Source organism: Numenius arquata, chromosome 11 (genome assembly GCF_964106895.1).
Source record: "Numenius arquata chromosome 11, bNumArq3.hap1.1, whole genome shotgun sequence".
Taxonomy (NCBI): domain Eukaryota; kingdom Metazoa; phylum Chordata; class Aves; order Charadriiformes; family Scolopacidae; genus Numenius; species Numenius arquata.
In genome coordinates, this window is record NC_133586.1 from 7581462 (window position 1) to 7608551 (window position 27090).

The window sequence follows — 27090 nt, forward strand, 5'->3', positions numbered from 1 at the left end:
ATGGAGACACCAGTGGAATAGCTGATGCAGCTCAGCAGCCTCCTCCTAAAATAAGTGGTGGAAGGATGCCTGTTTCTCTTAGCAATATTGTTTTTGGAAGGCGAGCATCTCCTCAGCGTGTCCTTGGCTCTCTGTATCTCCCTAGCAAACTATAGCACTGAATAATCCTCCTCCTTCCACTGTTCCCAGCTCAGTTTAAAATTCCTGGTTAAAAGCAACGTGGTAAACTCTATTTCTGTGCTCCTTCAGGGTCTGCTTCTTCTGATTGCAGAAAGCTTGCAAAACTCCCAGGAATTCAGAGAGGAAGGGAGTCCTTCCTTGGTAGAGATCCAAAAGAAGTTGCGTGTTGTCAACTTGCACAAGCTCTTTCTTCAAAGTATGAAATATTTTATTTATTTTTTTTTTTTTTAAGGGGAGGGTTCTGATAGAAAATTGTTAGCCCTTGGTGGGTGGCACAAAGCACATTGACTGGAGGGGCTATTGTTCTGTGGTTAATGTGCTGTTTATTTTGCAGCCAGTGATCTTTTTATTTTGCTGAGGCAGATGGAGGGATTCCCAGTTCCACAAGCGTAGCCCTGGGAGAGATTAGCTGGTTTTAGGTTTCACCACTTGGATGATGAGGTTAGCCTGAGACAGAGATGCATCCCTGTGTATGGAAATGGTCTTGGACCACATTTTATCTAGCGATGTAAAGCCTGAGAAAGGACCAAGAGGTCAGCTTCAGCTTCTTGAGGAATGCAGTGTATGTTCATTCTGTGGCATGTGTGGACTGCTGCTTTTTTTTTATTTCAAAAAGGGTAAAAAAATTACTTATGAGCTCATATGTTATTTTTAAAAAATGCTCTAATTAGAGCTACAATTAGCTCTAAAGCAGAGCCTACTTTACAGCTACGTGAATATAGGGCTTCAGTATCACTGATATTTAATGGATGATAAAGAATCCTAAGAGTTTGTTCATAGGTACGAAGCAAAGAACATTTCTCCCAGTCTCTGCCTCTTAGCACTTTTCCTCCACTTTACCTGTCTCCCTATTACCCAGCTTAGCAGCATCCTTAGTTTGCAGACACCAGAAATTTTTTTTTTTTTTTTTCATCAATAGCAGTCTCAAGTAATTACTCTGCAGTTCTCCTAATATTTGGTTACAGAAGTGAGCTCTTCTGCTCATGTCAGTTAAAGATCCGGCATTTTTGATGGTGTCTAGAAAACTGAAGCTCTGAAACAAGCTAAAATGAACAGAAGCTTGTTTCCTCTTTGCTCACATGGGCACTTATTCACTTCCCCATCTGCTTTGACTTTGAAGATTGCTGAGGTTCTTCCTCTGTCTGACCCACTTGGCATAAGCTAGAGCAGATTATCTTTCTTCAATAGCCAAGTTTATAGGCTTCAGCTTATTCGTAAATAGTCCTTAGAGTTTTGAGTGCTGCCTTTCTCCTTCTTTCCCCTTCAAAACTGACTTGCTGTCGTTCATGTACAAATTGGGGAAATGCTTTTTCAGCCTATAGACAGAGGGGAGAGTTGGTACAGTCACTAGGCGAGAGGGCATGTGAAGTGTGCTGAGGAGATTTCACTAAGTACCCATGATTTTAAGTATTTGTCTTGTGCAATTTCTGTTTGTGGTCTTAGCACAAAAGAGCAACCGTAAAGGAGAGCTTTGCTGTGCTAGTCCTTGTACAAGCACAGTTCCAGGGTACAAAATAAGTATGAGACAAAGTACAGGACCTGGATACACAGAAACTGCATAAAAACGTGTGATTTTTTTTTTTTTTTTAATGTACTCAAGAGAATGGCAGGGTGATGCTCTGTCTTTGCTTTCACGCTCAGCAATTGGTTTGCATGTGTGAACGGTTACTTATTGTAAAGTATCATTAAAACTCACTTTCAGCTTTACTGAATGTAATTTTCTTTTATTCTGAGATGGAAATTTGCAGTATTGCTGTTTTTGGGCGGTTGGGTTACAACTGTGGCATCTGTGCAACTCTAACTACTTTGGGTCTCTCTGCACGCTGGAGGTGACCTCTTCTCCTCGTCCCATACAGGGGTGTGCTGTGCCATAAGAGGTTTTTTTGAGTAGCTATCAATAGTAGAACCAGATATAGGGTTTTATAGAATAGATGGTTAATTCTTCTAACATGCCTTAGTCCTTAAACTTATTTTAAGATTATCTGAAACATAAAAATCCCAAAACTTTCCTCTGAATTTTGTACATCCCAGTCAGGCGGGTCTAACGGAAACCCACTTTCATCTAAATGCTGGGCTTTCTACAGTTACTAAACCTTTGACTTCTGTGTGTTTGTAGATACAAATGAATAATAAGAGTAACGGAATAAATATCTTTAGTTTGGCCTTTACTTAATAAGGGAGCGGTGGGACAGCCAACACAAATAACGTATGAAAGGCTTGAGGTCGTAGTCTTGCTGTCTTTAAACTCTTACTTCAGCATTTCTCGTTGTCGAGAGTGAGCTGGAGTGGCTGTTACAGTCCTTTGCTTTTGCCCTGCGTGAACCAAGGTGTAACTTCACATCTGCTTTTTCCTAGTAGCTTCGCATTAACCGGGACCGTATGTACGTCTGCATTTTGGCTTGCTTTTTCCCTTCTTAATTCTCCCTCGTCTTCTAGCCATCTTGCTGCTGCCAAAGCACGAGGGGATTTTTAGTTTTCTTTTACTTTTTATTTGCTGGGCCTGGTGGGCATGTGACGTTTCTGGTGGACTCGGAGGTTCTGCAGGCCATCTTCTCTCGACTTGAGCTTTCAGGACTTGTGATCTGCACGTGGTCCTTCTGGCCTCTTGGTAGCAAGAGGTAGCAGCCCTTTGCGGAAAGGAAGGCTGTAGTTTTGTCCTGCTTTGAACATGTGGGATTTAAAGTATTTCCTATTAGATGTACTAGTAGTATAAACAAACTGTTTTGTTTAGTATAAGCCCTTTATCCTGATAGGATTGGAGACGTCTTATAAAGCAATGACTATAAATTTAAAACTAATATTTGTCATTTTTTAAATAAACATAAATCAGGATGGTATACAAAGAACACAGAAGTTCCCAGCTCGGGGACCTGACAGACAGACCTACTTGGATGTAGGCTGTGTACTTTTTGTCCATTTCTATATTAAATTTAAGGCATTGCGCACTCAATTAATACCTTTTAAAATTTGTGTCAATGATAGAATGGATATATATTGTGGTGGACACAGGTTTCAGAGTTAGAGAGTACACATAGGAGGCCTGTAGGATGAGTAGGTGGTAAGAATGGCAAGTATTTTGCAGGTCTTCTGGTGCGGCATCTTTGCCATCCTAGTTGCCTTGATACAGAGGACTCCAAATAGGAGCCTTTGAACTGGAAAGGGTAAAGTACTGGGTAGCATGTTATAAAAAGTCTTGTAGAGTCTGGGAGTAGATGAGTAATTCCAAAAACATAATGTTAGAGAGAAGTTACCATGCCAGGCTGTTAAATTTCATTGCTGTGTTAATTAGAAAGGAAGAAGCCCCTTGGTTTTTATGAAGTTTTCCAATTCAGTTGAAGCTCTATCACATTAGACGCAACAACAAAACGATCAAGCGCTTGTCTGGATGCCAGCAGCCTTGTATTTGCAAACTAACTGTATTTTTATGAATCAGTGTTAACTTTTTGAAAAATAAAGCTTAGGACTTGGAAAAAGCAGATGCTGATGAACACAGGGAGGGATGGGGAAGAGAATATAGTGGTGTTGGTAATGAGGTGACCTCTGGTGTTCTCATTTTGTTTACCAAGTAGCTGTTATTCTTCATAAATAAAATTTAAAATTTTACCTTTGAGGAGCTTCATTTTAGGGGGTGGGAGGAGTTCATAGTGCTTTAAAGGCCTGGGTTCAGCTCATAATCCAAGAGTGAATTCAATATCTTCATAGACTTGAGGGTGTATGAGCTTTTAGTTCATCAGACTTTTTAAATAATTACAAATTTGCAGATGTGTGAGGGACTGTGGGGGGAAGCCTTTGCCTCTAAGCGGTGGTAAAATTTAAAACTCATATGGGTATGGCTCTGATCAACATCCATTTCAACGTTGCCATAAAAAGCTTATGACTTGGCAGGGTTTCAAGGACTGAAAAAAAAAATAATAATGCTCTGTATACAACATGTTTTATTAATGTTGAAGGAGTAACGTTGCTGTATTTCAGTGTCTGCCACTGCACAGGGTAAGTTCAGTTTGGCTCTTGTAGGCTTTGGCTTTTCCTCTGAATAAAACAAGGCCTGACTTCACATCTGCTTTTTTCTAGTAGCCTTGTATTAATTAGGAGTATACATATTTCCAAGTTTTGGCTAGGTTTCCTCCTTTTCCCTCCTTAATTCTCCTGTGTTGCAGGGTAAATTCATGATTCTTGACCCTGAGCTCGTACTGCAAAGTCTATTCGTGTAAACCTTGATGTTAAGCATCACATCCCACTTACTTGCTCTGATGACCTTTTGCCTCCTTTTAAGCTGTATGTAAAGGTGAATTTGAAATTAAGCAGCTGAGAAAGAAGTAGTCTGGTAAAACTTGGCAAGTGTGGTTGACCTAATAAAAGCAATTTAAAAAAAAAAACAAAAACAAACAAACACATTTTAGTGGAAATCGGTGGTGTAAAGCATGAGCTTTAAGATGAAATTGCTGAAGATAATTTGTGCAGCCAAAATGCTAGGGAAGGCAGCTAAGACAATTCAAGCACAAAGTCACAATTTACAACCACATACCGGTGTTACGTCGGTAAGATTACCTCCGCGTTGGGCTTGGCTGGAGATCAAGGAATGTCTTGGGGAGATGGCTGGAGCGGGATCGCTTGCGCGGCGCAGAGCATCGGGTCACGCAGTGAAACAGGAGTCTGAACTCAAATGCTGAACACTGGCCTCTTTGAGCAAGCGCTGTGGGACGCAGCCTGGGTTCTTTCAGACAGGAGAAGAAGCGTGGGTATGTGACTTCTTCACAGTAGGTTTTGCTCCCTGAGTTATCCTACTGTTAAATATTAAGTGAGATAGCTGTATCTCTGTCTTATGCTTCTGATTTGTGGGTACTATTGCTTAGTTAATATTTATGAACCACTTGGCGCGCCTTAAAAGTGCTGTAGGATTGTAAAATATCACTGCATTTGTGTGTGCACACTCTTAAACGAGGAGGTTTCCAGCTCCCGCTGCGCAAGTGCTTGGCTGAGTCATGTAGGTTCTTCATGCCCCAGTTCCCTCATGGATCAAGCAGTTCTGCTCCCTCCTCCGCAAGCGTTCAAGGTCGGGGTGGATGGGGCTTTGAGCAACCTGATCTAGTGAAACGTCCTCTCCCATGGCAGGAGGGTTGGACTAGGTGGTCTTTAAAGGTCCCTTCTAACCCAAACCTCTCTATGATCTCCATAGAAGCCCGTTTGAGGCTAATAGGTGTTATTATCTGCCCTTGCCCTGTTCCAGGGGTGCCCATGGACACCTTGACCCTCTTCTCCACGGCCATGAGGTTGGGCATTGATTCCTGGCAGCAAACAAAGCATTTATTCCTCTAGTTCCTTCATTGTCTCTCCCGTGGGCCCTACGCAGATGTCTGGCAATTGTCCTTCAGGGATACCGTTTGGACTTTTGATTTGCTTCCCGTGGGGAGGAGTTGGGTGAGCCTTAACTGCTCTTCTCTCCAGGGTGGGCATGGAGATCCTTGGAGCTGGAGAAGAGTTCAAGGGCAGCGCCAGACCTGGACTGAGGTTGGGGATGGATGTGCACGTGCGTGATTGTTACAAGCCAAAAGTGTTTTGATGCTGTCTATGGCAGGGGCAGAGTGAGAAGGCGCTTTTCCAGCAGAGGTTAGGGGAAGATTTATCTGGAGCTGACTGCAGAAGTCATCCTGTAATGGCAACTGCAGCCTTTGCAAGGCACTTGCATTGCCTCTGTCTGACCTATAAATGTTTTGAAACTTTTTTGGTATTCATCAGTACTAGACAGCTGAAAACCAACCATATGAGCAAGATTTGATTATATTTGTTATTTGATATGATTATATTTGATTATATAAAGTTATTTGAAGAAATTCCCGCTTTCCAGATCAGAGTAGGCTGGACTTTTAAAGAGGCTTAATATATTATCTGCAGATGAAAACAGAAGTTTAGCACTGGACTGTCCAATAGGAAATGCAGAAATACCAACTGCTTCACCAGAAGCTGAAATCCCTTTGTTTGTAACCCAACTGAAGCTCCCTGGGACTTGCCTGTGTTACCTGCAGCGCTGGCACCAGTGCTTATGGCTGGCGTCCTCTGAAAAAAGAAAAGCTCATGTAACTTGGTCTGCTTCCCCTTGCTGAGCCAAAGCTTTAATTCAAGCGTGGCTAAAGCAAGGAATTTGATCAGGCTCCTAACATTGGTCACACTTTGAATGAGGTGAAAGGGAGTAGAGCCGAGTTACAGAACACAAGGTTTTCCTTGTGAAATCTGAAGTGTTTGTCAGGTCCCTGAAAATACGCGTGAATAGTCCCCATCAAGGTGCTGCGACTGCGGTTCAGCTCCTTGCCCTGACCCTGGCGCGATGAGCTCGCAGCATGGATGACAAAGAAGAATTTAATTTTTTTCCTGTGGTCCGGTCAGCTGATGCTCTCAGCGTCTTTTAATCTTGGATATTTGTGGCTTGAGATAAGGTATATGTTGAGTTGCACTTATTTCTAAATTAGATCTACACTCAATCTAGCAAAGGAGGAAAAATGTCGTTATGCTGGAACCCTTCTTGGGGGTTATGTGGCTTTTCTGAAAATAAAAATGAGGGAAAGGGAAAGGAGAATAGATGGTTAAGTGGTTTCAGTCACTATTAATGTTTGCCTACTGCAGCAATAGCTTGCATTTCATGTCTTTTCCCAGGGGTGGGAGAGGAAGGAAAGGAAAGAGGAAGTTGGTTGTACAATTTTTAGTTAAACTAGGTTAGTGCTTGTTAAACTGGTGTGTGTTACAAAGAAAGTCGCAGAATCACAGAACAATATGGGGTTTGGTTTTGTGTGTGTTTGTTTGTGTTTTTTTTTAATTATACTTAGTTGTATCCAACATCCCTAGGAGTCTTGGAGTTGCTGTCTCTTGGAAGATCAAGATTTTAATTGCCGTTGTCTTCATGGGGTGAGATGGAGCTGAATGTGCAGCAGGACCTGGAGAGTTGACGTTTTTTGCTAATTTAAAGTATTCCTCAGCTCCTGGCAATGCTGCGAGGTGTTATGGATGTTGTCAGCACATAAAGTTTTGTTCTGGATGCCTTTAGTGCTTGTTGCTGTGTTCCTTCCCATCTTCTTTCCAGCCAGCCGTTACCACCTCTTATTCTTTCTTACTTCTTTTTTCCAGTAGTTTGTTTAGCAAGGAAAGACATCCTGCAAACAAACCAAACCTCGGGTAATCTAAAAATCTCAGAGCTGACCCTCCTCCTCCAAGGCCAGGCTGGATGGGGCTTTGAGCAACCTGGTCTAGTGGGAGGTGTCCCTGCCCATGGCAGGGGAGTTGGAGCGAGATGGTCGTTAAGTTCCCTTCCAATCCAAACCATTCTATGATTCTATGCTTTGAGGGGCGTTTTAGGTGGGGAGGTGATCTTCACGAGGAGGTCATCCCATGATCTCCTGCGCTGTGCCCCAGCCCATGAGTTGCGTGTCTGCCATTCATCTGTTGCCGTTTATACCCGTTTGAGAAGTTAATCTTTCTGAAGGGCGCTGGGCTGCTTGGAGTGGTGTGGTTGCCTCAGCTACAGGAGCGTAAACCAGGGGCGCTGGGGAAAATGGAGGGATAAACATTTGCTGCTCTTTATTTGCACGGGGGATTACAAGAACCTGGGATACTTTTAGTGACTTGGAACAATTTTTATTTGAACGTGAGCTTGGTCATGGCCTCCGCGCATTTACATAATGAAATGAAGTATTCAAGCCATTGCAATGCCATAAGAAAAATCTGTTGAAATTGCAGTCCCTCTATTTATATCAGCTGACCTCGGTCTGACTAACTAACAAATTTTACTTAATCTGTTGTTTTTTTTTTTAAATTAAAAATCATATACTTAAAAGGAGTAAGTTACTTGTACTTAATCAAAGCATCTATGAAGCTGCCCATTGCTCTGCGTACTGCACAGGTTGAAAAACTTTGCCAGTGCGCAGGTTGATATTTTAAATTAAGTGCATAAAAGCAAAGGAAAAAGGGATTAGTGTAAGAACTTAACATGTTGCACCATAGGGTGGTTGAAGTCCCACTCTCTTGGGGGTTCCAAGCAACATTTATCAACATGACGTCCTAAGACAAAGCTGATTTATGCTGTGACCTGCCCCTCCCCAGCGAAATCACGGGTGTGTTTGGCCTCCCATCCGGCTGGTGTATTTATAGAGCTGAACTGGACTTTTGTGGAGGGGGAAGGAGGAGTCTGGCGATGGCGGGATCTCCCTCCCTTGAGGAAGCGCTGTCCTGCTCTGCAGAAACAACTTCTGCCTCTTGCTTTCTCTCCCGGCTCCTTTCCAGGCCCTGGGGAAGGGGGTGAACGAGGTGTTCGGCTGGAGAGTGTGTTGGGAGCTTGCTGGCGTCGTTCACGTTTCCATTTTACTGTGCAGTGTTGGGGCTGGTTAAGCAACTTGAAAATTCGGGTCCTGTAGAGAGGATAAGGCAGATTCATAGATTGGTCCAGGCCGGAAGGGACCTCCAAAGGTCATCTAGTCTGACCTCCCTGCAGTCAGCAGGGACACCCCCAACTAGACCAGGTTGCCCAGGGCCTCGTCGAGCTTCACCTTGAATATCTCAAGGGAAGGGGCCTCAACCACCTCCCTGGGCAACCTGTTCCAGTGTTCCACCACCCTCATGGTAAAGAACTTTTTCCTAATATCCAATCTAAATCTCCCCTTCTCCAACGTAAAACCATTGCCCCTCGTCCTGTCACTGCAGCCTTTGTAAACAGACCCTCCCCAGCCTTCCTGTAGGCCCCCCTCAGGTACTGGAAGGCCGCTATGAGGTCTCCCCGGAGCCTCCTTTTCTCCAAGCTGAACAACCCCAGCTCCCTCAGTCTGTCCTCATAGGAGAGGTGCTCCAGCCCCCTGATCATTTTGGTGGCCCTCCTCTGGACCCGCTCCATCAGGTCCATGTCCTTTCTATACTGAGGGCTCCAGACCTGCACACAGTACTCCAGGTGAGGTCTCACCAGAGCAGAGCAAAGTGGCAGAATCACCTCTCTGGATCTGCTGGCAACACTTCTTTTGATGCAGCCCAGGATGTGATTGGCCTTCTAGGCTGCGAGAGCACACTGCCTGCTCATGTCCAGCTTCTCGTCCATCAGCACCCCCAAGTCCCTTTCCTCAGGGCTGCTTTCTAACACCTCATCCCCCAGTCTGTATTTATACTGAGGATTGTTTCTTCCCAGGTGCAGAATCCTGCACTAGCTTTTGTTGAACCTCATGAGGTTCAACTGGGCCCACCTCTCCAGCCTGTCCAGGTCAAATGTTGCCAGATATGTGCAAATACCAGATATGGTATTTGGTCAGATATGTGCAAATACCTTGTATATTGTTGCCTTTTTATGCGATAACTGACTCCAGGTGAGAAGTCCTCTTGGAGTCGGATGCGGTGGCGTATTTTGGCACGAATGGTGTTGCAAAATGATGTTTGACTCCTACAGATAATACTGTAAAAGTCGATGTTCTTTCCTGATGCCGTTAGCCTTTACGCTTAGCTTCTGTGCTGCTGTGACCTTCTGAGATGCGTGGTCTGTATGTTACTAAAAACATACAGCGAATAAACTTGTCCAGGCAAGAACAGGGCCCTGATGCACAATTGCTACCTGGAGCCCTAGGCCTGAAAGAAATATTAGCGTTGGAGATGGCGGTAAGGAGTAATCTTCCAGGTCTCTCTCTATATTTAGTCCTTTTAAGGTTTTAGCTATGCTCTTGGACTATAATTTTTTTAATTGCAAGGGACATAAATCTTGTTGTTACGTTACAAGGGAATGCAAAAACCCACATTCTTTCAATGTGCGGTACATTCCTCATATAGAGAAAGAAAGAAGTGCCTGACAGTGACGCTGAAAAGCGTACACCTTTTGAAGCTGTGTGGAGATAAATATTCAACCTGTGAGCCGGGAGCAAGCTGCAGCAGGGATTATGTGAGAGCTTTGTGTGGGAGGAATTTAATTCACCCATGGTTTACATAATATAAAAGAGAAGACCCCTCTTTCCTCGACTTACGGGAGTAGCCCCACTAAAGTCAGAGCTGCTATTCACATGAAAGGAGGATTTGTGGATTGCAGTCTAATCTAGATGTATTTATTTGTGTAAGACTGGCTCGGTCATACAGATAATGCACAATTTATTATGTCTGTTAAGCTTTCAGATTTCCATCCAGTTTAGGAAGAATTCACTGGACTGTATCATTCTGGAAAATGAGCTTGTCATTTCCTGAAGAGTAATAAAGAGCATTGGCAAAGACTGTAATGCCTTTGAAGACCCAGCAGTGTTTCTGCGCAGTGTTTGTGGGCTGTCTGGCACAGAGTGCCCACAAGGCCAGTTTTAGGTACCTTGGTTGTATAATATCTAACCAACCAAAGCACGGCTGGTTGAGCATTGCCAGTGGATCTTGACTTTGTCCGTGACTTCGAATGCAGAAGAGTAACAAAGGCCCATTTTGCAAATAGGAGAGGGGGGTGGAATCGAAATGAACTTGCTGGGAGTTGCCTTTTCGTGGAGAAATTGGGAGTTTCTCCTCCTGGAAGAGACCTTGCATCGAACCTGTCAGACCCAAGGATCCAAAATCAGCTTTTGTACCTTTCCCTCGCTGTACCTTTAGGAGGGTGATAAGTTGGAGATGGGGAACCTTTCCACATGCAGCAAAAGCAGGCGGCTCCCACTGGAGGTTGAACAGAGTTGAGTCCTCAAACTGAGCAAAAGTTGCAAGACGGCAACTACACTTTTTGACGTGAACCTACACTTTTTCGAGGTATGCTCCTTAAGCTGCTGTGATCGTGTCTGTCTTGGGATTTACCTGCATTTCTCTGTTGTGTCTGAACATACTCTGAATTCTTTGAATACATTGAGGACCTTTCTCAATCCTACTACATGTGACCGTTTTCTGTACATCAGCATCCTGGATGCTCATCCTTTCCATTTAAGCTGTGATGCATCTGGTGACATTTGTTCGAGAAAGTTTCCTCTTGTTGCTCATGTTCCCCTCCTTGCCCTGTGAAGGCACAGGGTTATATTTAGCGTTCTTTCCTCCTGCCACTCCAGTTCAGAAAGAGCTGGAAAATTCTTCATCAAAAATGGCTGAGGATTTTCTGGCTGCCTTAGGGTACTTTCCTTCCAGTTCTTGCCTGTGCCTCGCATTGCGTTCTAACAGCAACGCTTCCCCAGGAACACGCTGTACCTGAGAGGTAGGACACATTCTCGCTGTGGTAGTAAATCATCGCTGATGTGGAGTGAGATTTTGTGGCCAACAACAGTGATCAAAGCTAGTTTTTAACAGGAGTGAAGCTGGGTGTGAGAGCTAGGTTGCTGGTGGGACCTTTTCAAATGGGAAGAAACACAAACCGCTGTCTTTTCAGTTTTCTATTTTGGGGGAATAAAGGACATAAAGAATCTCTTTTGCAAGGTGGGTTACATATTAATGCAGCAACTGAACCGAGTAGAGCAAGCATTGTTTTGGTAGGAGCATGAACAGCGTTGTGCGATGCTGCCTCTGTACACCTTTAGTGTTCATTCCTGTCATGCTCCACCCACCCAGTACAAAACATCTTCTGAGGACGGAAAATAAGGTGGACTCATGGTGTTTATCCTCATGGAAGGGTAATTCTTGATGCTTTATTCTCCCTTTCCACTGCTTTTCTCCAGCCCAGTTCTGCTGAGCTGCGCTTGCAGGCAGATGACATGATGTAGTGTGGGAACAGCTTCTCGCTGACAGTGTCCCCAAGCTGGTGATAAAGAGGAGTCCTGAGACATTCTTCTGCAGACCACAGTCCAGATTGCTCTCATGCTCCCTTCTGTCTTGTGTTTGTTGTACCCGCTCCAAGCAGTGTAGGAAGGGGTGTGTTTGGATTGCTTTCATTTAAAAAAAGAGGTTGAAACTTTTGGTCAGTCCTGAGAGGTAAGAGTAACAAATGTGGTAAAATGTCATATTTTTAATCAGAGAAATTGGACACATTTGAGACACAAATTGTTGCATTGTTAACTTCGTTTGCAGTGCAACAGGCAGATGAGAGATGTTTTACTGCAAGTTAGTGTTGTGGGAGAGCTCAGTGTTATGCACCTAGGATGAGGAGATCCTGGGCTTACAGGGAGAATTTCTGCAACCCCACTCCCGCCAAAAAAACAGAACAAAACTACCAAAACAAAACCCCCACCATTACCCTGAGTCTTCTAGAACAGCATAGCTCAGAGGCATGTCTTGGCACGTATTACATTGTGTGGCTCGGATGCTCTGTGGTCAGTGGTACTCTTTGCATTACATGTAAAGTGGCCTTGGGCAGATGGAGCCCAGGTTACCTGACTGAATGGACTTTTCCTTTCTCATAACTTCAAAATGACTTCTGGCTTTGTCATTTATGTGCATCAGGACCATCCAGTAAAGACACACATGCTTACAATAAAAAGAAGAATGAATCTGCATTCTTCTCTGTTTCTTTTATGTGGGCCTTTTGGCTCATGACTCACAGGCTTTTGTAGAGGCTCCCGAGCCAAAAATGCAGCTGCATTTTTCTGTGTCACATGCTGCCTTGCCAGGTCCAGTAATAGCAACTATTGGACATGAGAGAAGAGAATAATACAACCTGCCTTACCGCAATTGTGTGTGGAATCAGACTCGTGGGAAGTTAAAGATGTCTTTCATAGCGAGTAAACGTATTTATAAGCTTCCTCCATTTCCTCATCCCTATGCATATGCTGCTTGTTAACGCCCTGGATGCTTGTGGAAATAGTACTACTAATAAAGGATGTCTCTGTGATTTTGTGATGGAAGACTTATTACCAGTGACTGTATTGTGAGATGTTCCTGGAAGAGTAAGATCCAGCAGTTGGGGAGAGGATTTGAATTACATTTGGAAAGCATTGAGAAATGCATCGTCTTGGCAAATGGTAAGTTCAGCTGAGAAAAGAAATGCAAAGCAGAGACACTGCTGGATCCTGGAAGTGGACCTCATTCCCTGTGTAATGCAGATGTTTCCCACAGCAGATCACCAGCACGTTTTACACATCTTCACTCCCCAAAGTGGTACTCTCATCTGTCTTTCGTCTTTCTAAGACTTTAGTTTTAAACTCTGCCATGAGAAAACTTGTTCTGTTGAAAGACAATGTAAAGAAGAAATGGAGCAATCTTTTGAACTGTATTTTAAAGTCATTTGATGGGTTGGTAGTTTGGCCCCTCTTTAAAACTTTCTGGAGAAGTCCCATGGTGGTAATCAATTGCATCTGGTCAGAAGACAGGCTTGTAGGCTTTGAGCATGTGCGTTTTTTCCAGGTTGTGTCCTATGTTGGATCCATCCCATAGTATATTCATGATAAAAGATGCTTTTAGTGTTTCCTAAATTTGTAATAGCACTTGATATCTAGCCCATGTCTCCCCTTTTATGTAATATATTTGCTTTTTTAATGCACAGATTTTGAAGTGCTTTTTAGTGTGTTTCTGTATAAGCTTATGAAACTTCCCTTTAATCTATTACTAAAGCGTAGCAAATACAGACTATGACTAAACAGTATATGCAATCAGTGAAGAAAAATTACAGTCTTGGAGGCCATTATTTTAAAGATCGCTTTTTGTTCTAATTAGGAAAAATGCCAGCTTGCCAGTGTTTCAGTGCTACTTCTTTTTCCCCACTTTAGATTGTAATCTTTCTTCATGGAAAGATAAGTATCAGCCACATTTTATTTTCCTTTGTGCAAGATAGTGGAGCATGAGGTTTGTCCTGCTGCTGTAGCCCCTTGTGTTGGAGATGTTGGTCAGAGAAGGTCCCCATCACCATGGGTTTGGGGGAGAAGCACATCTGGACCACCAGCCAAACAGTGCTGCATGTTCTTGTACAGTTACTTTAGGAGCCTCGCTGGAAATAGGAAACCAGATGTGCTTGTAATAGGATTTTGGGTGATGAACAAGACTAAGAATCTTTCTTTTGTAAATCTTTTCATTACACTGCAGTATTTCCACCCCAAGTGCTTCAGGACTTGAATAGTGTAGGGGGATTTACAAACAGTTGACATCCAATTGTGACCTTGCCTCGGCTACTCCAAGCGCTACGTTTATAATTTTCTGTTGAGTTCTAATCTGTAGCTGTCATGTGGATGAGTGTGTCTTTTACTGCTTGATAGTGTCTGTCCTGTGAGGATACATAAAAAGCTATATAACAAAACATACCTGTGTCTTGCTTGTATTTATATCATAGAATCATAGAATGGTTGGAGTTGGAAGGGACCTTAAAGATCATCGAGTTCCAACCCCCCTGCAATGGGCAGGGACATCTCCGCTAGACCAGGCTGCTCAAAGCCCCATCCAGCCTGGCCTTGAACACCTCCACGGATGGGGCATCCCACAACTTCCCTGGGCAACCTGTTCCAGTGCTTCACCACCCTCACAGTAAAGAATTTCCTCCTAATATCTAATCTAAATCTCCCCTCTTCCAAATTAAAACCATTACCCCTTGTTCTGTCACTACATCTCCTGACAAAGAGTCCCTCTCCCGCTCTCCTGTAGGTTCCCTTCAGATATTGGTAGGCTGCTATGAGGTCTCCCCGGAGCCTTCTCTTCTCCAGGCTGAACAACCCCAGCTCTCTCAGCCTGTCTTCATAGGGGAGGTGCTCCATCCCTCTGATCATCAGAGGGATATCTTATTTTGCTTAAGATACTGCAACTGTGTTTTTAAGTCACTGATTGTTTGTAGGGGGAAGCAACAGAACAAAAACCCAAGCCCCAAGTTATTTCCAATAGTTTTGATATCTGCAAAAATAATAGCCTCCAAAACAGTAATTTTCTCTTGGTGATAGCAATTATCCTTTTACATTACACAATTTATGTTTATTGTTATTTTAACTTGCAGGTTAGATTTATGAAACCTCTCTGGTCCTTTGTCATTGTGAAGTGCAAGTGTTCAGATTTCTTACTTTTCATAAATATTTTGCATAAACCTTTGGTGGCTTTTCTGTCAAAATTTAACTTAAATTGCCCTTGGAAGCACTGAGATGTAGCTGAATCTGCTCTAGGGCAATGTAAGTGTACCTGTTCATGCACCTTCCATGCAAAATGGTAAAGAAATTGCCTGTAGCCGTGGAAGGAGCTGACTGCGCTACTCCTCCTCTCTTCCTTCTCTGTTTCTTCTGCCCTAGTCCTAGGAGGGGATGAGCTCTGTGTCCTTGTAGTGCAGCAGAGCGCTGGGTCGCGTATCTAATGCCAGCCAGATGAGTATTGCCGCCGACCTCGGTGACCTGCTTAGTGTTAAACCCCTGCACGCTTTGCTGAGCAATGTTGAACGCACGGGGGGATTGAGGTCCTGTCTCTTCTAGACACTGAAGCGCCTACTTCATAGCAACTGATTGATGATTACTAGAGGAGGATGAGATCCATCTTGTTTGACGTCAACCAACTGAAAATTCAGGCAGGTGCCAGCCAAGCTAGCTCTGCAGACCTCCACGAGCAATGAGAACACGGGCACCTCCAGAGCATCCTTCATCAATCCTAAAATCACCAAAACAAACTGGCCTGTAGACAGGCTGGAGATGACTAGCTTAGACTGCCCAATTTTTAGAGGGGTAAAATGAGGCGATGGGAATCTTCCCCTCCAAGTGGCCCAGGTCTTTTTTACTCAGTCGTTCTTGGAATAATGCAAAGTATACAAGAAATTGTTAAACATTGCTGGCTTTGCAGAGTTCCAAACCAGGTAAAATTGTTGTGATTTACATCAAAACCTAGCCTAATTGATAGGAACAAATGACATCTATGTTTAGACCGAACTGTTGTCCCTGTCCTTTTGCTCTTGGGCATTAGGAGAGAGGAAGGGTCTGGGAACAGAGCAGTAGCTGAACAAAACAAGGTGAATCAAGGGCAGAGCAGGAGGCTTAACTTGCAATTTCCTTGTCTTTGGTTTAAGTCTGACCCTCCGCATTGTTTAATGTTTTGTATTTAATTTCCTCGGTTGCTTAAGGAATGGTTGGGGCCGTCAGACTGTGGTCAGGTGGGGCATGCAAGATTCAAATAAAGAACCTGGTTTTTACTTCCAGTGGAGACTTTCACATGTTTTTAAAATAGGTCAGAGAAATTAGATGCTGGTTCCAGAGCTGCAGAGATACCTTTTATTCCTGGTTAGCTCATAAATTTGTTCTATAGCCTTGAGGATGAAAAAAGAAAGTCCAACATCAAGTGTCCTGGTGAAGTGCAGAAGGAGCTAGATCAGCGCATTAGTGAGCAGAGTTTTGCTGGCAGCAGAACTGGATTTGGTCTTCTGCTGCATCTCCGTGTTGAGCTTTTGTTTCCAACGATAGCACTTTGCTTCATGTGTTTTTTAAAATAGGTCAGAGAAATTGGATGCTGGTTCCAGAGCTGCAGAGAAACCTTTCAGTCCTGGTTGGCTCATAACTTTGTTCTGTAGCCTTGAGGATGAAAAAAGAAAGTCCAACCTTGAATGTCCTGGTGAAGCATCAGCGAGCAGAGTTTTGTTGGCAGCAGAACTGGATTTGATCTTCTGTTGCGTCTCCGTGTTGAGCTTTTGTTTCCAACCGTAGCACTTTGCTCCTTTCCTCTCCTGATGCTCTGGCAGTTCAGGGGTAGAATTTTGCGAAGGAAAACAGCTGTAGTTCAAGCTGTGGAAAAGTTACTGAAGACAAATCCTTTGGGGTTATTGGGCTTGGTTTCCAACTTTTGATTGCTCCTGTAAGCATTTAGAGATGGGCCTACTCCTGAAGTGATGGGCGTGAAGGGAAAATGGGGGTAAAATTTTTCAGCCTGTGATCCTAATGCTTTCTTCTGACCCTAATGTCATCTCAAAAATAGCCCAGAAACAACCTCTCACCCTAAAATAAAAAAAAAAAAGTCACTAGGTAGATGTTTATCTGCTGTAGGAACACTGGAAAAACTTCGTTTTTTTTCTGTCTCTGACCCCACCTTTCCCATTCCTCCTTAATCACATGCATACCTGCAAGTGCTCTGGAGGTTTACATGAAAAGATCTCTGTTGCTTAGGAGTTAATCGGCTTCTGCTGGCTGTCCTTCCTCCACCTGAAGTTCTCAGGAGATCTGTTCCTCTTGTGTCACCCCCAAGAATTTAGATGTCAGTAAAGAGCCTTTCCCTCACGTCCCTGGGGAGGATGCTCATGGGGAGAGCCCTTGGGTCCCTCAGCCCACTGGGGCTCACTCCACCATGGGTGTGTGTCCTCACAGCTGGCCTAGGCCCCAAGAGCAGGTCCAGGGCTCTGGCCCCTTCTCCTGGGTTGGAGGATCTCTTCCAGGAGGAAGGTATGGTTGTAGAAGAAACGTGAGTCTCAGCCTAGCTGATCCGTGATCCAGCCAGCAGCAGACTTATGGATGGTGGCAACTTTGGGGTGGACGAGATCACCATGGTGGCAACTGTTTGGGTTTGGCTTTGGCTTAAACCAGTTGTGGAAACCTCACCAGAACTGAAAGCCCTCGATGGGGGAGACTCAGCAGATACCTGCAGAAGAGCATCTCTAAAGCTGAACTACAATTTTTTCCTGGTGCCATTAAGTGTCAGGTCTTTACTGAATGATCCAAGAGCTGTCAGATTTGTTCGCTTTTGCAAGCTGGCTGTTTTAAGAGATTTTTCCATGAGGATGTAATTCTCTGTCAAGCAGGCTTTCCTCACCTGTGACGCCCATCACCTATTGAGATCTGATGGGTTATCTGCGATCTCTAGCTACCTCTAGTGCTAAATGCTTATGCTGGACGCCTGCACCCCTTGCATTTTTCTTTTGGTGGGGGAAAGAACATAATGAGTGTTTGCTGCTGTTAGGAAGTAGGTTAAACAGATCAGGGAAGATGTGGTGATTATCTCAGAATGCTTTTCTTAATCTAAACCCACTCTTTGTTTAGGTTTCTGGGCAGGCATTAAGTTCTGGTGTCTTTGTTTTCTTTTGTTTGTAGAAATACCAGCACTTACTCCTTTACCTAAGGCATATTATTTCCTATTATTTGTGTGTAGGGCACATAACAGTTAAATTGGCATCAGAGTGTCTATGTTCTCCATGGCGTAAATCCATCTTTCTGGTCCTAAGTGTGCTATGGAAAAAGTGCACGTGCCCTTAGACGTCATGGTGAGCATTTTAATTGAGCATGTGTTGGAGCGCTTTGTAAGCATAGATCAGAAAAATGTTGTTTAGCAATAGATGTTATCTGGGGAATAATGTCTAGATGTAAGTCTGCTGCTGTTAAGGGCAGGGCACGGCACCTGGAGGGGAAAAAAGAAACAAAAGTGAAATCGTTATCTTGGAAAAGATAACTCGAGCATCAACAAATGAAAAGCACAGAGAATAAAGGTATTTGACCCAAGGTAAGAACAATATGAAATACCGTGGTATGGTCCCTGCCTTTAAAACATTTTCCTTCAGAAAAACAAACAACGAAGTGTTGAGCAAACTGGTGCCCTAAAACCAGACAATTATATCAGTGATTTAGACACTGAGGACCAGTTGGTCCGGGCAGAGTTAGGCACAGCTGGTCCATCTCAAGAAATGATAGTTTATAGAGCCCTACTTCTACTGCTAAGATTATTCCTCTGTGTTGTTGAGTAGGGGATTTATTCACGCTCTCGGTGCAGCAGGTAGATGATGAATTAAATCTGGGGCATTAAGGTTTTCTTGTAGGGGCAAACTAATTGAGCATCTGTGCGTGGCTGGGAAAAGCTCCTCCAGAGCCCTCTGCAAGATGCAGGCTGTGTGCAGGGAGGTGATGCTCTCTGATAGCCTCCGTCTCCTGGCCCTGTGCAGCTGCTCCGGGCACCCTGTGTGTATGGATCATGTGCGTGGAAAAGTTCCTGCGTGTGCAGGACGGTCCCAAGGATGGCAGCTGGGGCTGGACCGTGGAACCGGGTAACTCCCACAGCCAGTTTACTGGGACAGCTTGTGGTTATGGTGTGGGCTGGTGGCCAGGTGGACTTTAGCACTGGTGGTGTGCTCCTTGTGGCCATCATCTCTGTGTGCTCATTTGTCCCTTTTCCCCAACTCATATTAAAAAAAAAAAAAAAAAATAATAAAAAAAAAATATATATATTCCTGGGTCAGATGGTAACCAAATGTGTTACCACAAGCAGGCTACGGTCAGCTGAAGGAAAGCAAGGAGCAAAAACTTTCCTGGTCCTGAAAAGTACTTGAAAAGGCTACGCATGCCATTCAGGAGACCCTCCCAGCCTAAGGAAGACCAGTTAAATACTACTTGGTTTTTTATTTGGTGAGTGTGAGTGGTTTATTTTTTTATTTTTTGTTTCATTAACAGTTAACCCTATTTGGTGCCGTGCAGGATGACGATCAATTCCTGAAGAAGGCAGGCAGTGTCTGACCAGAAGATTAGCCCCAAACGCAGGAGCACGGGGAAGGGGGAGATCCAAGCGGTTCGGGGCCGTGTTTGCAAGGGGTGAATCACCACTTGCTTGAGGTGCAGATGGGTAGATAAGAACTTGGAAACCCTGCACGCACGTGGAAATGTGGGTAGTGCCTTTGCTTCACTGCCGTGTGCGTGCTTGGGTGGCGCCTACAGCTCCTGTTGACACTCGGGCGGTGTTGCACAAGCGAACCTGTACAAGTGCACTGGGAGAAGGGTGTGCCAGGGCGATTAGAGTCGGCTTTAACTTCTTGTTTTTCCTTCACTGCTTGTTGCACTGAGCAAAAAGCTACTTTGCTCTACCTGCTTGGGGTTGGGTGGTGGTGGTAGGGGTGCTCTGTTGAGCAAAAGCTGTTGTCAATACTTTAACTAAAGATCCTTTGCTTGAGGGGATGGCTGGGAGGAGAGATGCAGTAAGTTGATGAAGGAAAGTACTGGCAGATATGTCAGCAAAGTTGCCTAATTGCCCGGTGTACCTGTAGTAAGATTTGGTAAGTGACGGTAGCCTTCATGTAATTTGTTTTTGGTTTTTTGTGTTTTTTTTTCCAGGATGCCTAGCAGCTGGTAGTGAAGTCATCGCGGTGCTAGTTTGGTGACTGGTTGTAACTCTTGATTAATGATAAAGCGGGGAGGAGCGCACTTTGCAGAGAAAATAATGAGTAGGTCTCACTCCGGCCACCTCCAGCCCGGGTGTGAAACACATGGGAGGATGCAGGCACAGCCAGGATTTCAGTGTGTGAACGCAGAGCAGTAGCAGGCTCAGTTAATTTTAGGCTATATTTGATGTCAGGCTTTGAGATGCAGGTTATATGGCCATTTGCTGACTTGTTTTGGGAATGTTTTTGCTGGTGGCAAAAGCTTGCTTCCTCCCCTGACATGCACTTGGGAGTTTCTGAAGCACTGGGCTTTTTGGGTGCTGGGCAAAAATCTGTACCATGTACTAATGCTATTTAATAACATCTCTTGCTTTTCTACTTGTAATATACTGTATTAGTATGAGCTGCCTCTAAAGATATTATTGTTGCAGGTGTCTGCCTCTTTTGGGGGGCAGGGGGGAAAAGGCAACTGAATGCTGAATGAAAATTCTTTTTTTGGGGGGGGGGGGGGGCGGGCAGGGAGAGGAAGGGAGGAGAAGTTGAGCTGTATTAAAGGAAATCAGGCAGCCTGCTGAAGGGTTTGCAGGGTAGAAGATGCTCTATGGTTCCATGCTGGTGGATTCCAGCCATCTGCCTTGATGTCCTAACTGCAGGTCTGCAGCAGCTACAAATGGCTTGTAACAGCACCCTTAGCTACCTTCTGCCCCAGCAAAAATGATTCTGTATCTAAAGGAAACAAAATACAAATGCAGTTTAATTCTCTGAGCTTTGCTGCTGTGAACTCAGTGGTATTTGTGCAACGAACACCTTTGTAGCTTCAGCTGGGAAGTGTCTACGTACTCAGCCTGCCTTGCAAGAGCCCGGATGGATCTAAACTAAGTACATAGTACAGGATTGGCCCAGAGGCTTCATTCAGAGATTCCTCAATAATCTGTGAAACTCCCACAAACTCTCCCCTCCTCGCTACCACGCAGTGCATCACTCACTGCCTGCTTTGCTGCCGCCATCGCTCCTGCCTCTCGTGGACCATGGTGAGGATGGCAAAACATCCAGGGATGTGGAGGAGGGATGGTGTGCAGGAAGGGTCACATGTGGAAGTGAAAAGTTCCCAGCCTGGATTTGAATAGAATTAACAGTTTATTTTACAGGTGAAAGGGGAATATGCATATGGCATTTTTCTAATAAGAAGAGTGACATACTAGTAATTTTAAAGGGTTTCTAGATAAGGCATAGCATCTCTCCTTGAGGCTTTTGTTTAAACAAGCATGTGCAAATATTGGTAAGCAGCTTCCAAGCTGATGCTATCACACTTCCTTACCATTGCAGTTTTGGTGCTGTCAGTTTTCTTTTGAGCCCTTCAGTATTGAACATGCAGGTTAACCATGACACTTAACTGCTTTTCAAAATCCAGATAATACTTCTCTGCACTGATGATAATGCTTTTCATCTGAGCACTTTACAAAAAGAAGGCAAAATTAGGCTGCTAAGATGCAATTTGGTACCGTGTTTATTGACATAAAAGGTCAATAAGGCATAAAAGAATATTTCAAACCAAATGATTTCTCCCTTATGCCATATCAGTGCTATGAATAGAAATCAATACTCTCTGGAATTATTTGAGCCTGTTCGGTAAAAAACCCACACTCAGAAATCTTGGGGTAGGAGCATTCTCTTCCACATAAACTGTTCATGCTGAGTGCTCATCAAATACCTAAATTGCCTTATTTGTTGTCAGAGTTGATGGGTAATCTCTCTCTGTTGACCCTGTGCTGATAATGCTTTCTCAAATGAGGCCGCAGCTGGAAGTTCAATTGCACGGCGCGGTGCAAAAGTCACCCCGGCTGTAAACTGAACAGGTTTCACTGGAGTTATGTCATCTCTACGTAATGGGATGTTAATGCTGAGAGGAGCGAGCTCTGCTTGTGAGATATAAAGCGTTGTCAGGACAGACTTTAGATGTATCCGTTGAGTTTGAACGTGACTTTGGGAGGGAGATTTGAGGAAAAGGGCTGACTTTGCTTTGGAGCATCTCTTCTGCTCCGCTGTGGATGGGGCTGCTGCTCAAACACTGAGCTCCTCACCTTCACCCTTTAGCTTCAGGGGCAAGGGAGCTAGGTAGGTTGTATTTGAGTGGATCTCACAGGTTTGGAGTCAGATGGTGGCTCTAGGCAAACGTCATCTGCACTACGCAAGTCCCCAGCTACCGCCTAAATGCTTCCTCCTTTGAGCTGTTGCGTAACCCACCCCGTAATCTGGGCGCTGGGTTGCAGATTTTTGTTGCATCATTAGACCATCTCTTTTATTACTGGTTTAGGACCATTAGACAGGTCTCCTAATTTATATAATTAAGGGCTGCACAGCTCTGGTGACGTGTTGATTCGAGCAGGAAGGCAACTTAATGCCGTGGTTGCCCGGCCGGCGTTCAGCGGAGCCGGGCAGCCGTGTGGCCGTGGATGGAGGTGGTTTTTGAAGGAAGCGGGGCCGTCAGAGCTGTGTGGGTGGAGAGGAGATACCGGCCGGATTACAGACTGTGCTGGCAGCCATCTCTAAAGCCTTGGGTGGGTCACCTCATTTTCTGGCCCTTTATGTCCCCTCCCAGCATTTACCTGTTTAACCTGTAAACACGGTGGCAAAGGGATTCTTGCTGTGTCTCTCCATGGCTCTTTGCGTGGAGGGACCTTGGTCTTGGCTGAAGCTACAGTGGCAGACAGGAATACAGATTTGTGCTTTGTATTTTATACCAAGATGATTGTTGACATGGAGGAGAAAGCTTGTATTAATGTGTCACTGCATGTTATACTTGCTTTCAACATGTATGTGTTCCCTTCCTTATCACGAGGTTTCTATGTACAGTAAAAGTTCTTTATTGATTATTTTGGGTTTGGGGTTTTTCTTTAACTTTGTGGAAATGAAGAAGAAAATCAATTTTGTATGTGGGGAAAGTCAGATAAAATACATGAATTGTGCAGGCTACACGGCTGGAGTTGGAGTGCCTTGCAAGTGGTGATGATTTTGACTTCATTCCTGTGGCGGTGGAGCTCGGTGAGTTTATTTAGCTCAGTTGTACACGTAGGAGTTGAGACAGGCCACGGTTGACTGGGACAATTTTGATCATGGGGATAACGTTGTAACCTTGATGTCATGGCCTTGCTTTGAGCGGGGTGATGGACCAGATGACCTCCAAAGGGACCTTCCAATGGAAAGTTTTGCATGATTCTTTTTTCCAACCACTCTGCCTTTTCTCAGAGTTGTGTCCTGTTCTGGGGGTGACATGTTGCCTTCCCAGGAAATGTTTAGCCTGTCCTGCTCATCAGCTGCACCCAATATTTCAAAGAAAATAGGCCTATTTTAAGTGGGGTACTGTGGTTAAGCGGCATTTTCCTTTGCATTGAGGCATTGTGTTGGTAGCTCTTGATGTTTGCCATGTTGAAGTAGTCCTTGGCTTCATGGTTTGTGCTTCCTTGGTTTCCTGGTCTTCTGAAGGGGATTTATTTTGGGCTTTGGCCTGTGTTAACCAGAGGGCACAATTCATTCACATTGTAACCTGAATGTCATGATGGAGGAGAGACAGTTATTGTGGCTTTGCTCCTTGGATCAGTAGGGCAAGTAAAAAATAAAAAAAGAAGAAAAACAAAAGAAAAAAAGAGGAGAGGGGAAGGAGAAGAATATGTTGCAAAATTAAAGGCGTTTGTATTTAAGGAGTGGCTGAGGGCTTGAGATGTTATTGCAGCTCATTGCTGTTTGCTTTATGTTTTAACTAATCACTCTGATACTGTTCCCCAGTAACAAGGGGGGTGGTGGTCTTGCCATGGTGATTCAATGAAATGTTAGTGTTGCACAGATTTTAAACTCTCAAAGAGTTAAGTTTTAATATCTCCTGCAGACGGTCAGCCATGATGGTCTTGCGGAAATAGTTTGAAGTCCTTATCTCAAGCCTGATGTGGTTTTACAAGGCTGGAAAGAAACAGTGGCTGTTTAGGATGAATGCTGTGATGTACTTAAAATGGACAAATTTCTGGACCAAATCCTGCTTTTATTATTAGTAAAAACTGCAGTGGGTCACAAAAACATTATTATACTTTCTTTTTTTTTTTTTTTTTTTCTTCTGGTTTCAGCCTTCAAAATGTCAATTGTATGCCTTTCAAGAGCACTTGTAGCAGGACTGTGCTTTCAGAGGTCAGGGGGATTTCACTGCTTCCAGGGTCCCAGTGGCACCTCATCTTCTCCTGGGGAAACAGGTTCCGGGTGATTATTGCACAGGAGGAGGTCATGGAGCTCAGGCTGCTGTCAAGACACAAGGCAGAGAGGCATAAAGCACCCCCTGTCTCTTTTTTTTCACTGCTTTGCAATTGCTGGTGGAATTAAAAAGCAAACCCAAGATTTCTGTAAGTTCTGTGCAGATCTCCACGTTCGAGAGAAAAAATTTGTGTCTGTCCAGGGCTAGAGTGAGCAGGGAAGCACTCTTAGAATCATAGAATCATAGCATCGTCTAGGTTGGAAGAGACCCTTGGGATCGAGTCCAACCATCTACCCTACTCTACAAAGTTCTCCCCTATACCATATCCCCCAACACCACATCTAAACGTCTCTTAAACACATCCAGGGATGGTGACTCAACCACCTCCCTGGGCAGCCTATTCCAATGCCCGACCACTCTTTCTGTGAAAAATTCTTTCCTAATGTTCAGTCTAAACCTACCCTGTTGCAGCTTGAAGCCATTCCCTCTTGTTCTGTCATTAATTACCTGTGCGAAGAGACCAGCACCAGCCTCTCTACAATGTCCTTTCAAGTAGTTGTAGAGAGTGATGAGGTCTCCCCTCAGCCTCCTCTTCCTCATACTAAACAGTCCCAGCTCCTTCAACCGCTCTTCATATGATTTGTTTTCCAGGCCCTTCACCAGCTTCGTTGCCCTCCTCTGCACTTGCTCCAGCACCTCGATATCTCTCTTAGCACCTTGATATCTCTTGGTTGGGTGCTTCCTTGCTTCCCTTTTCCACCGACATGGGAGTATTTCTGCCTACAAGTTCAAGGCAACACTGTCAAAAGAGTTTAAGTTTCAAAGTTAACTTGGTGTATGTGAAAGAATTTTTGTCTCCCGTCTCTTGGTAATCAGGATTAATGGGTCTCCAGTTAACATCTTAATGTTATTGCTTGCTCTGCAATGTGTACAATCGTGTGAAATACGGATATGTTTTACTTTCTATTGTTTTAAAATTCTTGGCTTTTCTTCATCCAGTGTGCCAAAACCATTATTTACTTTCAGAGGAACCTTGTGTGTGTGTGTGTTTGTCAAAACGTGATGAGCTGCAATCTGCCCTCTGCTCTGCTGCTAAAAACGTAGTGTGATGCAGCCGTTAGTGGATCCATGTTGCATTTACACATGTATAAAGCCAAGCGGATTTTAGGCAAATAATGTTTAATTCTTCTGTTTATATCCCCAACTCACATACGTTGATTTGTCTCGCTGAGTACTGTAGCAGCTTGGATGCTGTTGCTCTTCTCCAGCCTTGGTGGGGACCTGCTTGACTTTCCCTTGAGGTCAACTGAGGGAAGAAGTTGCTGCTCTCAATGTGGCTTTGTAGCATGTGACTGTGGGAAATGCCTTGTCCGAGTGGAGTGTGTTCGGGCTCCCTTCCCTAAGGAATTAGGAAACACGGTTCAGACCATGGGACAAAATTCCGAGAAGGTTTTGTGAGCCAGTTTCTCTTGGGAGATGCACGAGAAGTAGCAAAAGGATGTCCTGTAATGAGAATATAATGGTATATAAGTATAGACTGTGTATTAAAAGCAAAAGATAACAGCAACATGCAGTTGTTACACCCGGCAATTTGGGAGTTGAGGAGGAGAAGCAGCATTTTCCTTGACATCATTTTATGTGAAATTGTAAGGAGGTTTTATTGCGGGCAACAGCCAAAGCTCAGAAATACGCCAGAGGTTGGTTTTGGGTGCTGTAGCTGTGGGATTGGCTGTGTTTGGGTGTCTTGGCTATCAAAAGATTCCAGCTGTATCAAATAATCCAAAGCTGATCTCCTAAACCATTAGTGCCCTGATCTTGGTGCTGTTTTTTGAATTTGTTGAAAGCTTCATGATGGCAATTACAACCAGATGGTGAGATAACTCGTTCGACGTGTCAAAGCGATCAGCTGGCAGAGCAACAAAACAGGCAGCACTTCTCAGAAAAACAAAATGCGTTTGTGTTAAGGGGGGGGGGGAAATAGGCAAGTTTAAAGGAGTGGTTTCCTCTGTGCCGGGCGTTGTTTGGGAAGGGTGAGCGTTCGAGAAATCAGCAGAGCAATTGGAAACCCTGAGGTCCAAGTGTTGGGGGTCTACCAAGCATATGTGTTTGAGAGCCCCGACTGTCTGCTCCTGAATAGATTTTCAACACAGGATAACTTCTTTTTTTGCTCTGTTAGTCCCTGCCATTCATTTCATCAAGAAATGTAAAGAGTCCCTTTAGGTGCTTGGCCCCTTTGCCTGTAAAGGTGACACAGGATGGAGATCACCTCTAAGGTGTTGGGCTCTTTTTTGCGAAAATAATTTACCTATTACAGGAATTACATATATAATCCACAGGGCTAGTTACCTTGTCTTTTTAAAAGTGTAAAAAGCTGTAATGCTGACCTTAAACTTTCTTTCCTTTTCTCTTCCCCAAGCATATTTCAGTAGTTCATCAGGGGTTTGGGTAACTCCTGCTTTAGTTGTCTCAGTACGTAGGGACCAAGACCACAAGCAACCTGCCATCAAATAATCCTGTCCTAGCAAACAACATGTTTTTTTGCCTCTATTTTTATTAAATCCGATCAGAATAGGTTGTGTAAAGGCAAGTGTCAAAAGGACTCTCCTTTACATTCTCATTTACTTTAGTGGGTACTCTGTCATATCATGACTATCGTGACTATAGGACCTTTTTGGACAGAAAAGATCCAGGGTTACACGTCAGAATACTGGAATGTTGGCACAGCAGTGTAGAAACCCGGTTGTTTTTTACAGCTTTCCTTATAAAA